Below are 14,591 nucleotides of genomic sequence, written 5' to 3'. Positions count from 1 at the left end.
AAGAAAAAGCAAAGTTCAACTCTCAGTCTCTCTCCAGAGAAAAGGAAACTGAAACAACTGGCCAAAAAACTGACCCGGGAAACAGCAAGCCGGGTGCTTCCTCGCTTCCCTGCCGCAGCTGGAAAGAAAAGTCGCTATTTCTGTGTGACCTTGAGCAAGCTGCAAACTGCTTTGAAAAAGTTTTGCTCAGTTTTTCCTTCCCCCTCTCAGGCTCAGTTTAGAGGCACAGAAAGGCACAAAGTTAATTTCTGGGCATAGGGCAGCAACATGGGATACACATCACAAAGTCACCCCAAGACAGGGGCATTCCATAGGGAACGCGGCTCTGGCAGGGGGGATGGCTCAGCAACGGGACAGATTTTGGGGATGCGTGACCGACAGGGTGTGGCTCGTCTCGAGGAGGGGAAGCCCCCCAAAATCCCCTTTACGGACACACCTGAGCACCACCTGTCCCCGACCCCGCTGCAGCATCAGCAGGGCCTGGCAGGAGCTCCAAGTCCTTCTTCCTCTGAGCAATAATGTGCCTCCAGATGAACTGGGGTGAGTCAGGGATTGGTACCCAGCACCACGTGCCTTTGGAATATGCAGTGTCACCCGTCTCGGAGCGGCTGGGAGCCTTAGTCACCGTCCTGATGGAGTCACCACATTACTCACTGCCTATTTTGGAGTTATTCCCAAAGAACTCGTGGAGAAGTGAGGCACGGCAGCAGCAGAGTGCCTGCTTCTGTGAGAAGGGCAGGAATTTGGAAGTCCAACACAAACCATTCTGAAAGCTTCCTGTATGATTCAGTGATATTCCCCTGCCCACTCACCTCGAATTTCAGGGGCCACATTCCTTTCCTCAGCTGTCATATCAAAGTGTAAGAAACTTAGAGATACCTAAGTTTCACTTACATGTGTGAAAACAATATTTTTTAGCACATTTTGTACAGAGCTTTAATTCTTACATTAGAATTAAATTGAATTATACATTTGAATAATCAGAAATTATTATTATTAGGAATTAAAATCTGATTTGAAGAACACGCTGATGTTCCTTCAAAAATTTAGCGGTTCATGTTTTTCACGAAAACAGTTCATATTTCTATACATCAAAACATTGATTTTAAATCAGCTGTGGTGGCCCGGGGTTGTCAAAGCTTCTTTGTCAGGTTTTTTGATTCTGAAATTCCATAAAATCATCGTGGCTGGAGGATCAAGAAGTTCAAAGGGATGGACTGTGGCTGAGGAGACGGTGGAGGTCCAATTAGTGGCTGTCTTCCCTGGCTGTTCCATTTCCTTCCCGTTTTCCAGGGATTCAGGCTGTCTGCAGGTGGCACAGTTGCCTCGCATTCCCGGCCACTGTTTGCCATCCCGAACCGGCTGCTGGAAATCACCTCCTGGCAGATCTTTAAGGCAAAATGGAGAGTCTTTCCCGAGGTCTAAATTCACTAATTACATCGCAACTTCTAATTTCACTGCATGGATCAGGCGGAGGACGGCATTCATTTGTTTAATTGCCTTAAAAAAGGAAGGATGAAGCCATTAGTGCAGCAAAGGAACGCTGCTGATGTTGTCTGGCTGAAGTGGGAATTTGTAATGGATCCTGGTTAATTCCAGGCATTGAGGTTTGGCTTTTTTTTTTTTAACTCCACGTGGTGCAACAGTCGAAGCAGCTGGAAATGCACGGATGGCTCCTCCATTTCCATTGGTTTTGTCACCTCAAACCAAATGTCACTCGTCTCCGTGGGCCTTTGCTCCCTTTTTTACCTGGACATGGTGGGACAATGCATCCAAGAGCACCTGGGAAAGAAGAGTTGGGAAGGGCCTTCCACTGAGTCTGAGCCTCCCAGGTTCCAGCAGTCGTGGAGAACGTCCAGTCCAGAAGGACCTACAGAACTTCTGCTCTGTGCGGCACCACAGCACAATTCCCAAGGGAAAAATCCCCCAGTAAATGGTAAAGTCCACAGTAACAACAAGGAAGGGAAAAGAAAATATCAGGGCACTGTTATCCCAAGTCATGGAGGAACAAACTATTCCTTAAGGAGAAGCAGGAGAGTAGGACAGAAAAAATGATATAAAAATAAGCTGTTTCCAAACCTGTTTTTCCAGACTCTGGATCTGGGAATCTCTTTCTCCCTGAGCAGTCTGTGCCCCCGTGTCCCAGCTGTTTTACCATCTTTAGGACCAGCCACCTGCATGGTGTCCATATCCCTGATGGATCTGGGGGGGTTTATAGGAAATCTTTGCTCCTCCCTCCTCCCTGCCCTGTCCCACATCGAGGGGCCAACTCAGCTTTCCCGGTTTCTTTGTTACAAAATGTTGTCATAATATTTAATCTGCAGCCTTGGCCTCGGCAACAGCTGTTTGAAAGGACAATTTATATTCCCCAAAGTGCTTTGAAAACCCTCGGGAAGCTCCCAGGAAGCTTTTTCCTAGTGCACAGAAGCAGCTCGTCCAGGCTTCCAGCTTTGTTTTGTGTCTGGCCTGGATCCTGTGGATTCCTCCAGCTGCCCTCTCGTTTACTTTGTGGTTTGCTGGAATATTTGTTCCCTGTTTTTTAGGCTGCTCCCTCTCCTCAGCGCTCTGTGTGGGAGTCACACGGCCCGAAAACGGATGAAACAGAGAAATGCAGAAAGTGATTCCATGGAAAGCATTCCAAGGTGGGAGCGAGGAACTGCTGTGATGATGAGAAACCCACTCTTTAAAGTGTAAATATGCTGGGGTTTTACAGCTCTGCTCAGCAGCTGGACACACTTTGTATCCACTGGGATATTCCTGCAGAAGAAGCGAGTATGGAAAGGCTGGGGTGTGCTAATAACTCCTTTCGCTGCACACACAGCCTGATGCCACTGAAATGAAATCCCCTCGCTGCTCAAAGCTTTGATTCATTATTGCTCAGCTTCCTTTGGCTGTTGTCACTCAGCTCAGCCACTCGAGTTGCCTCATGGAAGCGTCTCCGACGCTTTTCCACGCGTGGCTGTTGGAAGCAAGTTGGTGTTAACAGGAATGCATTTGTTTCTCCAGTCACACTTTATTTTCTTGTACCTGTTGTTACATGATGGGATTCCTCTTCCTTAGCTGCCACAGAGGAAATGTATCCTATATTTCCTCACTTCTATGCACAGCACCCCCCCAGTGTCTACGTCCAGAAGTCCCCCAAATGCACAGAGACAATTCCAGTAACAGTTAATGGACACTGCTTGGGAGTCTTGGCATCTCTGAAAAAGCAGCCTCAGGCAGGGCAGGGTGGTGCCAGCAGGATGAGTAGATCCTCCTGGAGCAGCCAGAAGAGCCAACCCTTTGATCCAACATTTCCCTGTACGCTGAGAGGTATATGGGAGTGCTGCAGCTCCTTGAGCCACTTGACTCCCTATTTCCAGTAGGGAACTCTGGAAAGAGTCATGGAATCCCAGGATGGGCTGGCTTGGAAGGAACCTTCAACCATCCCATCCCACCCCTGCCATGGCAGGGACACCTCCCACTATCCCAAGCTGCTCCAAGCCCCAATGTCCAACCTGGCCTGGGACACTGCCAGGGATCCAGGGGCAGCCACAGCTGTGCCAGAGCTTCCCCACCCTCGCAGGGAAGGATTTCTCCCCACTATCCCATCTATCCCTGCCCTCTGGCAGTTGTCAAGACCTCATCTCACAAATCTTGGGAGATGCTCTTCCAAGCTTCTGGCATGTGGGGCAGGTGCTCCCGTAACCCAGGAAATTTGCCTGGGAGAAGGGATTTTGTTCAGTGCTGGGGCACGTGGGGCGTCCCGGTGCCCATCCCATATGGCAGCAGATCCTAACCCGGCGTCCCAGGTTTTGTCAGCGAATCTGCCTCCCTTTGGCACCATCTGGGCCTCCCGTCCCGTCTGCACGGAGCGCGCCGGGCAGGAATGCGGCCGGCGGGCAATCCCGATTGTTTCCCGGCGCAAGCCAAAGTCGGGATCAGATGCTTCCTCTCCTGAGCTCCGGGCTTCAATGTCCTTTCAGCGGGAGCATTTATCTGTGAATGGAAAGTGCCGGAACGCTGCTTTGCATCTCGTTATCCGGGGCGGGCGCGCCCAGACAGCGTGTAAGCGATTCTTTCTGCAGCGTGGGGACCACGGTGGGAGCTGTCTGCACCTCTGCCCGCCTCTGTCCTCCCCCACAACCCAAATATCCCAAATACCTCATTTTTCCAAACGCCCTCCCGCTTTCCAGAGCCGCCGCGCGTTATTTTGGGATGCTCGTCCCAACGCCAAAGTGAGTATCCAGACACAGCGTGCCTTGAAGCAGCTAATTAACAAGCAGTCTAGAATGTGCAAATGCACGGTGCTAATTAGCCCTGGAACATCCAACCACCTGCACGGGGGCTCAGGGAGGGCAGAGGGGGGAGGCACGGCTACACCCAGACCGTGGTGTCGGAGCCGCCGTGCGCCTTTAATGAGGCTCAGCATCAGCTGATTGCCAATTACAGCCCGTGGCCGGTCTGTGCTGCCAGGCTGGTTCCAGTCCTCCCCAGAAAAACAGAACGAATCCAAACAGCCCCGTGCCAGGAAGAGAATGGGGAAGTTGTGGGACGCGCCAGCTTTGCGTGACAGAATCAAGCCCCGCGGGCGGCGAGCGACACGGGTTAAAACTGGGTGGAGTGGGGAGGGAGAGGAATCGATGGATCCTGTCCTCTCCTAAATGGTGTCAGCCCCCAGATTCTGCCTCATGAAAAGGCAGTTAAGGTGGGAGATAAACAAGGGGTGCTTTCCTTAACCAAGGAATTGCACCCCGATCCCGGCACCTCTGGTGAGTTTAACAGCAGAGGCGCCCGAAGATCCATAGGGCTTGAGGACATACCCAGAGGCACCTCTGGAGAGGAGGACTCAAAGGGAAGAGCTGCTCCTGGGATTCGTGTGCGGGCCTTTTCCCATCCCTTGGCAGTAGCAAGGACCAGGCTGCTCCCAGCCTCACAGCAGGATGCCAGAGGAGCCCCTGTCCTGCTCCCTGTCCCCCCCCGCAAGAGCAGCTTGTGTTTTGGGGGGGGGTTTCTAGGGAATTCTGCTTCCTCCAGGGTCCACTTCCAAAGGGGTCAATGGTGTCTTTGGATGTGATGAGGAGCAGAAACGTCCTTTGCTCCCAGGTGTGTGTCCCACTCACGGCAGGATCCTGTTGTACCTCAGGTGTAAGGACAGAGGAGTGTCGTGGTACCCAGATGGGATGCCAGGATGCCCCTGGATCAGCGAGAGCATCAGCACTGCCAGGGTGTCCCTGCCCCAGGATCAGCACCACCAGGATGCCCCTGCCCCAGGATCAGCACTGCCAGGGTGTCCCTGCCCCAGGATCAGCACTGCCAGGGTGTTCCTGCCCCAGGATCAGCGATGCCAGGGTGTCCCTGCCCCAGGATCAGCGATGCCAGGGTGTTCCTGCCCCAGGATCAGCACCACCAGGATGCCCCTGCCCGAAGATCAGCGATGCCAGGGTGTCCCTGCCCTGGGATCAGTGACACTGTGTCAGTACCGTTTGCCACCAATGCTGCATCGGAGGAGTTTGCCAGGAGAATTTCCCATTCTAACAGCATTTTTATGAAAATGTTTCCTCCAGTTTCCTTGTCTTGCCTTTTTTTTTTTTTATTTTTAATGTATTTCAAATCTGCCCAGTGTGACTTCAAGGAAATTCCCCAGATCTCAAGGAACTGCCCTCTCCCGTGCAAAGCTGGGCAAGCCCTGCTCCTGATTCCCCACCTGTTGGACCAGTATGATCGGAGAGGCCCTGCCTGGCTGTTTGTGGCTTCATTCATGTTTATAAACTACTCTGAGATCTGAGAAAAAGGATTTACGAGTGCAAAATAATAAGTTGCCAAACAGTTTCTAACCTCATAAACACATAATTTTAAATTCAAGGAGACACTGAGGAGGGCAAGATCGCACAAGTGGACTGGGAACAGTTTCCATCATCCATCCTGAGAGCTCCAACTGCACAATTCCCTCCATTGCTGCAAGCCCAGCCTCGTGTTTAATCATGAATTGAGAAAAAGCCTTTCTAAAGATATTTTTTACATTCTAAAAATGGGAAGCTCATTTGTTTTTAGCTGCCCTCCTCCTTCTTTTGTTTCTCCCTTTGTGCCATATTCACATGGCGTTAAGGAAAAGCTTCCTGGAAATATGAACTGAGTAGTGGGAATCCATTCAGCTCGGTTCGACTTTGTTCCTTTATGTCACACAAACCACAGCAAACGTGTTTGTTGTGGGGCCACTCACTGAAACAGACAATCCAAACAATTGTGCAGCTGAGCTGGGATCCCGTGGCTTCATTCCTCCTCCCACTTGTGGACCTGCAGTGGGAAAGCTGGAATTGTTGGGCTGGCAGCCTGAGAGCCAGAAACACGGACCCCACTGAGGGAATGATGGATGTGTGAGGAAATTTAGGAGTTATTCATGGGCCACTTTGCAAACAGAGTGATCAATAATAATTAATTTTGCTGCACTGGCACAGGGTGCCCAGAGCAGCTGTGGCTGCCCCTGGATCCCTGGCAGTGTCCAAGGCCAGGCTGGACAGGGCTTGGAGCAGCCTGGGACAGTGGAAGATGCCCCTGCCATGGCAGGGGTGGCACTGGGTGGGCTTTAGGGTCCCTTCCAACCCAGACCAGCCTGGGATTCTCCTGATAACCAGAGGCAGCAGTGAGTGTGTGGGCTGGAGCCCTGCACGGTTTGGTGGCCACAGCCTGCTCTCCAGGCCATCCTGGGCTTCCCCATCCTGGGAAATGCTCACCCTCAGCCCCCTGATTCCTTCAAGGATTCATCTCCCCTCCATTGGCTGGTGCTCCCTGAGTTTTCCACCCTGCAAAGGCAGAAGCTTCCCTTGCCCTGAGCAGAGCCAATCTCCAGGTGGAGTTTCCTTGTGGAGCGTTTTGGAGGCTCCTTCCAGCGTTGACAGGAATCCTTTCTCAGCCAGCAGGAGTCCACCCCACCTGTGGGGATGCAGCTGCCCATGGATGCTCCTCACCAAGGGCTCCCTGGGTGCTCCTCGGTGGACACCTGGCAGCAGAACTCCCTTCCAGGAACAGGCTGCTCTCCAAGCCGGGGAGGTTGTGCTGTTTAATATTTGAACAGAAGGCATCATAATTACAGCTTAATCTGATGGATGAACCCTGATAAGAGCCGCTGTCACATTTCCTGTTCCATCCTCGACGTTGGATGCCGGGGATGGAGCAAGGAGCTGGCAAGGCCTCGGTGGCTCCCCGTGGCCACGGATGCTGCGGCCGAGCGGGGAAATGCCAAACAAACAGCGTGGACAAGCAGCTGCCACTTCCAGAGCTGCAGCCAGCCCTCACACCCCATTAGGCCACGGACCAAAAGTGCAAATCTGGTGGTTTGGCCAGTGGCAATTTTCATTTTTCTACAGAAAAGGCTGCTGGCATTTGTTAAAAAAGGGGAAAAAAAAAATAGAAGAAGGAAGAGGGCCAAGGGATTTGAGGACTTGTTTAAATAATGGAAAGGCTGCTGCTGCTGGTTTTGTTTATGTCATCAAAAAAGGGCATAGCTTTGAAGTTACTGATGAGCAACCACAGCGTTGGCTTATAAAAGCAGCAGGGCTGTGATGCTGCTGGGCTTGCACCTTTCCAGAGCGGAGCATCCAGGGGGTGACAGCATCCAAACAGGCTGTTCCTCACTCCCTGTTTCCCACCCAGGGCTGCTGACCTCAGAGTGAGCTGATTATTTTTTATTTTTAATATAGAAAAAACAAGAATCATAACATTTCCCTTCCCCAGAATATTTGTTGTACTACAGCTTCTTCCTATGTCATAGAACGCCACGGGAAATCCAATCATGGACACCTATCCTGGCTGTCCCCAAGCCACATCCTCCTGCTCTGAGACCTCCTCCAGCTACCAGGACTAGTAAATTGATTTTAAAAAACATTCTACTCTGTTCTGTAGCATTAAACCTTGAGGTGATTCTGTTCTAATTCTATAAATCACTGATATTTTCATATGATAGACCCTTTTTTCTGTTTCCTGAGTCATCCTCCATTCTCCCTGATCCAATCTCCAGCCAGTGAGCAACTCCCAGAGAATGCAGTCATGCAGTCCTATTTTGGCTTACCTTTATTTCCAAATAAATCCAAGCTGGATTATATACCCAGGTAAAGAAAAAGTGGGGAAAAGCCAGTTGGGGGCTTTCCCTGCTGCTGTCCTACAACTGATTCAGGCAGGCCAGGGAGAGGGGAGAAGGTTCCCTGTGCTGTCATTGCCAGAGAAAGTGTGGATGTGTAAAAACCTGATCTAGACATGTTGGCATTGTCAAATAATTCCTGCTGAACCACTTCTGGTTAAACACTGCATGGGTCATTTGAATACCTGTACTTGCACCTCCCTTGCTCTCACTCGTGTGGAAACTCAAACTGCTCTCTCTTGCGAGAATCTTGGGAAAATCACAGAATCCTGGGATGGTTTGGGCTGGAAGGGAGCTTCAAGCCCATCCCATTCCACCCCTGCCATGGGCAGGGACACCTTCCACTATCCCAGGGTGCTCCAAGCCCTGTCCAGCCTGGCCTTGGGCAGTGCCAGGGATGTGGAGTCCACAGCCTCTCTGGGCACAAGTGACTCCGAGGAGTAACTGAAATACTCTGTCCCAGGAGTTTCTCCATGTTTAGAAAGATGTTCTTTCACTGCTGCTGCAGGAATAGACTTCCCTGATGTTCACCTCGGGACACTGAGTGGGTTTGGCAGGAGAGGAGAGGAGCTGCTGGTGGTGCCAGCTGGGCTGCCCAGGATCTGGTGTAGGAATTGCCCAAAAATGAACAGCAAAAAAACTGAACAACTTTTGGTTGTAAAAGTGTTGTAAAACAGCTCCATGGGCAGAGCACCACAGGCCCTCTCCCCTTGGCACCTCACTGCCTTCAAATCCTGCTGTGGCTGAGCTTCTCCGGGGCTGCTCTCTGGGCAGGATCTGTCTCTCCCAGGAGAAAATTCCCTGATGGCTCCCACAGCTCCATCCCTCCTGCCTCCCACTCCGAAACTGCAGTGCTGGGACAGGGCTGAGCAGTCCTGGGGTTCCAGGGGCTATCAGCTGGGTCACTTTTATCCTTGTGATGCCCACTGCTGATGTGAATGGATCATGGAAGGCTGCTGGTAGGACTCCACTGCTCCAGAGGTAGCTTCATTAACAGCAGTGCTAATGATCAGTGTGATTGGCAGTTCAGGCAGTGGAGTTTATCTCAGTTCAGCTGGATGGGTTCAGGACAGGACAGGGCCCCAGTGACCAGGCAGATGCCACCAGTGCCACCTCCCAAAGCTCAGGAGGATGATGTGGTCATGCTCCTTTCCATGAGGAAAGAAAACTCAGTCGAAAAAGCTGGAGAATGTCACTGGCTGCATTCTACATCTGTTACATCTCAGGATAATTTATTTTAACCTCTGAAGATACAAGGGAAAATATGTGAAGGAGATGGAGATGTGCCAGTATTTCCAGTTCATTATAAGCAAAGAACTGTTGCTTATAGCACTTTTTTGGAGCAGAGAGCAGTCTGGTTTTAAATCCCTCAAGCAATGAGGAATCACGACCCCACCAATGGAAGTGGCTCTTCAGCAAAGAGTTTACTAATTAAAAGAGTTTCAGTTTTAAATTCAGTCTAAATTTCCTCCCTTTACATAATGTCCTGTCTGCTTTCTGCGGGCATTGCTGGATCCCTGCAGGGGGGTCACCCAAATGTCTTTCCTGCTCTCGGGGAGTGAAGCCCTGGGCTGCGTGTGCTCCGAGCTGGAGGGATTTGGGATGCAGGGCAGGGACAGTGGGAACTGGGATTGTCATGCAGGATGCTCACTGGGGCTTTTTTTTCCTATTGAAAAGCAATGCTGCAGCTGAGAGGCAGAGGTGAGGCCAAGCAGAAGGGATGGATCTGCATTTCAGCCACGCTGGAGACCCGCACAACACGTGCCACCCACCCCTGGCGGCACTGGGGACGGTGGCACCTGTGGGTGCTGCTGGGTGGGGTGTGACACACGCCTGTGCCCCGTGAGAGGTGACAGCTGTGTCCCCACTGAGCCCACACAGCCCCTGCTCCACCAGCAAAACACAAACGACCCAAACCTGGCCCTTTTCCAGCCGCAGGCTTTGCCCGCTGAGCAGCGCTTTGTGCAGGACCACGGCACGGCCCCGGGGACCCAGCTGCACAAAAAGGTCCTTTCTCCTGTTTGTGTGCAAGGAGGGACTCGAGGATTTGGGGGACAGAGGGACTTGCTCCAGCAGGGCCATCCCCAGCTGGGCAGGTTTGCCCACGAGCCTGCAGTGAACTGAGTCGAGATGACCCCGAGACACAAACAGCGAAGCAGCTGTGCCTGCAGACGACACTGGGGAAGCAGATATGTATGAGTGTTACCAAGATTAGGGCTTAATTAAATTCCTGCAAGATTTTTGGGTCTTCATAACTTTCCTTTGAGCTCCCTGCCAACTAGGATATGCTCGCTGGCTTCAGAATATGAAAGCAAGTGTTGTTGTGTTTTGCAAATATATTTTATAATGCATGCAAGTGCTGACTATGCAAAAGTCTCCCTGGTTTCCACGATTAACAAAATTACAAAAGCACAAAGGGTAGCAGTTCTTCTTGTTTTCGACTATCCCTTAAAAACAGGAGACGGATCAAAGTATCCTGTGATTAAGTTCATTAATCACACCCACATCATGAAAAACCATCGACTCTTCTGAACCCACTTCTCACAGAGGGAGGGCGTCAGGAGTCGGCCGGGGTGGATTCTGCTGTGGGTTGGGTGTTTATTTACTTGTTTTTCCCAAACAAGGACCTGGCTGGGGTGGCATGGCCATGGGGCAGGGATGTCTCTGGCCGGGAGCAGCCGGGTGGGCGAGGAGCAGCCAATCCCTGCCCGGCCCTCGAGGGGTTGGGATGCACAAAAATCTCTGCTGCTTCCATCCCACTTGGAAGCAAATCCCTAGAAGTAGGGATTGAGCTGCATGGGCAAGGGGTGGGCACGGGGGTATCTGTCCTGAGCGTGGCAGGAGAGGATGGATGGGCAGCAGTGCACTGGAAACCCCCTGCCGGGATTGGGATTCCCTCTTGTGGGCTCTTGTAGACTTTGGATCTTCCTTGCTTTTAATCCCGTGCTTGTCCTTGTCAACACAGCCCCGGCTTATCCAACACACAGAGCTTTTATCTGTGTATCTGATAAGCAAGAGCCTCAGAGAGGGACACGCTGAGCTCAGCCCCCCTCGCATCCCCCACGTCACTCTCGTCTGAAAGGCTGCTGCAAATGTGCTCTCTGGGATCTGGGAGCAATCTGGATAGACACGTGTTAAAGCACTCGGAAAATTCAACAGCAAACTGACAGTCACGTCCCCGAGCTGGCAGAGCAGAGGGGATTCAGGTCACAGACCCGTCCCTGCAAGCAGCACCTGGCTGCAGGCGCTGTGCCCGAGGGATGGAGCTGGAGGAGCTCCCAACCAGCAGGGAATCACCCCAACCCTCGTAGGACACAAGTGTCACCTGCTGTAATTAGCAAAAACCAGCTTTTCTTCAGTGCCTGACAATGAGAGGGACTTGTCCCTGTGAGGGTCCTCCCTGTCCTGCAGACACAGAGTGACCACCCCTTCTGGGCTTCTCCCCAGAGACATCCCAGGATGTCCTGCCCCTCCCAGCACGGATCAGGCTGTCACCTGTGCTGCATCCTGCTCTTTCCAAAACCAGCCACAGGTACTGTTTGCTGGAGGGGACCAGGCCCAGTCCTCATCAGGACTGTGGAGATGATAATTTTGTCCATGCTGGAAGGATTTCTCCAGCTCATCCCCACAGGTTTAACCACAACCAGAGATGAAAATACCCAATTCTGGGTGGATTTGCACCAAACTGCGAATACTCTGCACAGGGAGGATGTGTTGTGGCATTGCACCCCTTTCACCCCAGTGGATCTGCCTTTGCCAGGTGCAAATGAAGCCTTGACAGGAATTTTTAGGAATGTGACTGAGTGCAAGGGCAGGGAGCACAGTTTAAACCCGGGTGCAGCAGGGAAGGGGTTATAGCGATAAGCCAGCAGCTCCACGTGGAACAAAGCTGGCATTTCAGGGGGAAGACAATGGATTGTATTTTCTGTGTTCATTTTAGTCATCCAGTTGGCACCGAGGCTGAGGTCACCCACCCAGTCGTGCACTGCAGCATCTCTGTTCTGGGCAGCAAGGAGCAGCCAAACAAAGAGGAGCTGAGTCGGCAGGAACGGGACAGCAATCAGGGATGGCGAAGGGCTCCGTTAAACAGCTCTGCAGTCCATCCCAGGACACTGCTGCAAATCCCTCTGAATAAGCATTTTCTCTGACACACATCTTAGCACTTTGCATGGCCACTGGTCACACTCAATTCCTGCCTCACATCCCAAACAATAATTACCGGCTTGGCCTGGTTTTGTGGCTGAATGATACGATTTGCAATGCAAGCACGCAGGCTCCAGCCAAGGGATGCAGCCACTGCTCTCCATCTGTAAATATTTGCTCTAGCAACAGCTCCATTTCCTTTGAAGCGTTTAAAAAGGTGGCAGGTCCAACGTGGAGGCACCTGCGGGCACGTGGCTTAAACACACACCAGGCACACACAGCACGCACGTCTGGGCTTGGGCTGGGCTTTGTGCTGTGCAGAGAACAGGCTCAATTTGTCACCCTGTCCTGTTTTCTGGGAAATGAGCTTTAATTATGTTACCAATGTCTGGGAAACCTGAGCTCTCTGTTGTAGAGTGGCGCTGTGAGTTCCTCTGCTTGTGAGTCCAAGGTACAGACATGGAATCACACAGTGGTTTGGGTTGGAAGGGACCTTAAAGTTCATCCCATCCCAGCCCTGCCCTGGGCAGGGACACCTCCCACTGTGCCAGGCTGCTCCCAGCCCCAATGTCCAGCCTGGCCTTGGGCACTGCCAGGGATCCAGGGGCAGCCCCCAGCTGCTCTGGGCACCCTGTGCCAGGGCCTGCCCACCCTCACAGACAGCAATTCCTTCCCAATATCCCATCTGTCCCTGCCCTCTGGCACTGGGAAGCCATTCCCTGTGTCCTGTCCCTCCATGCCTTGTCCCCAGTCCCTCTCCAGCTCTCCTGGAGCCCCTTTAGGCCCTGCAAGGGGCTCTGAGCTCTCTCTGGAGCCAGGCTGAATATTCCCCCACTTCTCCCAGCCTGCTCCATCATCACTGCTTCATCACCACTGATCCATCACCATTGCACCACCAGGACTGCTCCATCACCACTGATTCATCTCCAGTGCTCTGTCACCTCTGCTGGGTGCAGCTGCCCACACAGAAGTGCCCTAAGGCTGGGGGTGCCCACAAACCCCCTCCAACCAACACCACCAGCATTTTTGGAGGGTTTGGGACGTGCCTTTCCCAGGCCATGCTGGTGCCCTGGCAGTGGCACCATGCCACAGCCATCCCCATAGCTGTGCCATGGGCCAGAAGGTGACAAGGGCTTTGGAAGTTTTATCCCTGGTAGCTCCAAAGCCTCCCAGCTGGCTACTTAAAGGAGTTATTAAAGATGCAGCAAGTCTGCTTCACGCTCCCTGCATCCGACAGCGTTTCCCTCTTGTCTGGGTTCAGCCAAAGGGAGCCAGGCTGCCATCGGCCCCGCTCCACGAGGCAGTAAATAATTCAGGGTGAACTTCTGTTCTCCTTGTCTGGAACAGGAGTGGAGATGTTCAGAGTTGGTTGGGAAGGGGAAATGTTTGTTTTATGGGAGAACCTGCATCGCTGGCCTTCTGTTTAATTTAGCATCGGAACAAAACCTTGCAGATCCCTGGAGAAGAGAGGCTCTGGAGTGACCTAATCAGGGCCTTCCAGTGCCTGAAGGGAGCCTGCAAGTACGATGGAGAGAGACTCCACAGGGCCTGGAGTGACAGGACACAGGGAATGGCTTCCCACTGCCTTGCCCCTGTGTCCAAGGAGCATCCCAGGGACACCAGTTACATGGGAAGTGTGGGCTGAGGTGGGATCTCAGCTCTGCTGGGAGTTTTCACCAGCACTGAAGGGAGCTGGTGACATTGGAAATGTGATTTAAAGGTCTGCAAAAGGTGTTCCCAGTGACTGCACAACTCCTGCTCTGGCAAATCCTCCTCCTCCCGCTGCCTTGCTGGGAGACAAATGTTACTAATCAGCCCTGTAAATTGAGATCCATATTTTTCTCATGAGTTCTGAAACCCATTTAAGGCCTCTGAACAGCTTCTATCAGCTGGAAAAATCAAATTCATTTTATTCCTTCTGCCTAAGCATCCCTGGGAGTTCTTTGTCGAGAGCCTTTGGTGGGAAAACAATGGAAACTTGTGGGGCGTTGGTGTGCGAGGCCCACGTGGAAGCACCCGGCGCTGTCCTCCTGCCACGGGGACAAGGGCTGGCATTGTCCCCACTGCCCTTTGGAGCCACGGGCCAGCTGAGGGCTGAGCTGCAGCCCCTCCATTCCTCAGGGGAAACAGGGAGAAGGATCTTTTGGCAGTTTTTACAGCCAACATCTCCTCCAGCCTCTCCATCTCGGTGCTGCTCTGCTCTCACATTGCAGCTCTATTAAATATTGACTCCTTCCCTAGCCCTGTTTTCTGCTCCATTATCTCACTTTCCTTAGCATTTGCAATTCCTCGCCTTGCTGGGAATTCTGAGGCTGTGTTTTGTCTGCCTGCC

The sequence above is a fragment of the Corvus kubaryi genome, unplaced genomic scaffold (genome assembly GCF_017639235.1).
Source record: "Corvus kubaryi isolate FWS band 111438036 unplaced genomic scaffold, C.kubaryi_AGA036_p1.0 37396, whole genome shotgun sequence".
Taxonomy (NCBI): domain Eukaryota; kingdom Metazoa; phylum Chordata; class Aves; order Passeriformes; family Corvidae; genus Corvus; species Corvus kubaryi.
The sequence above is the reverse complement of the archived record's forward strand: the minus strand, read 5'-3'. Positions refer to the sequence as shown.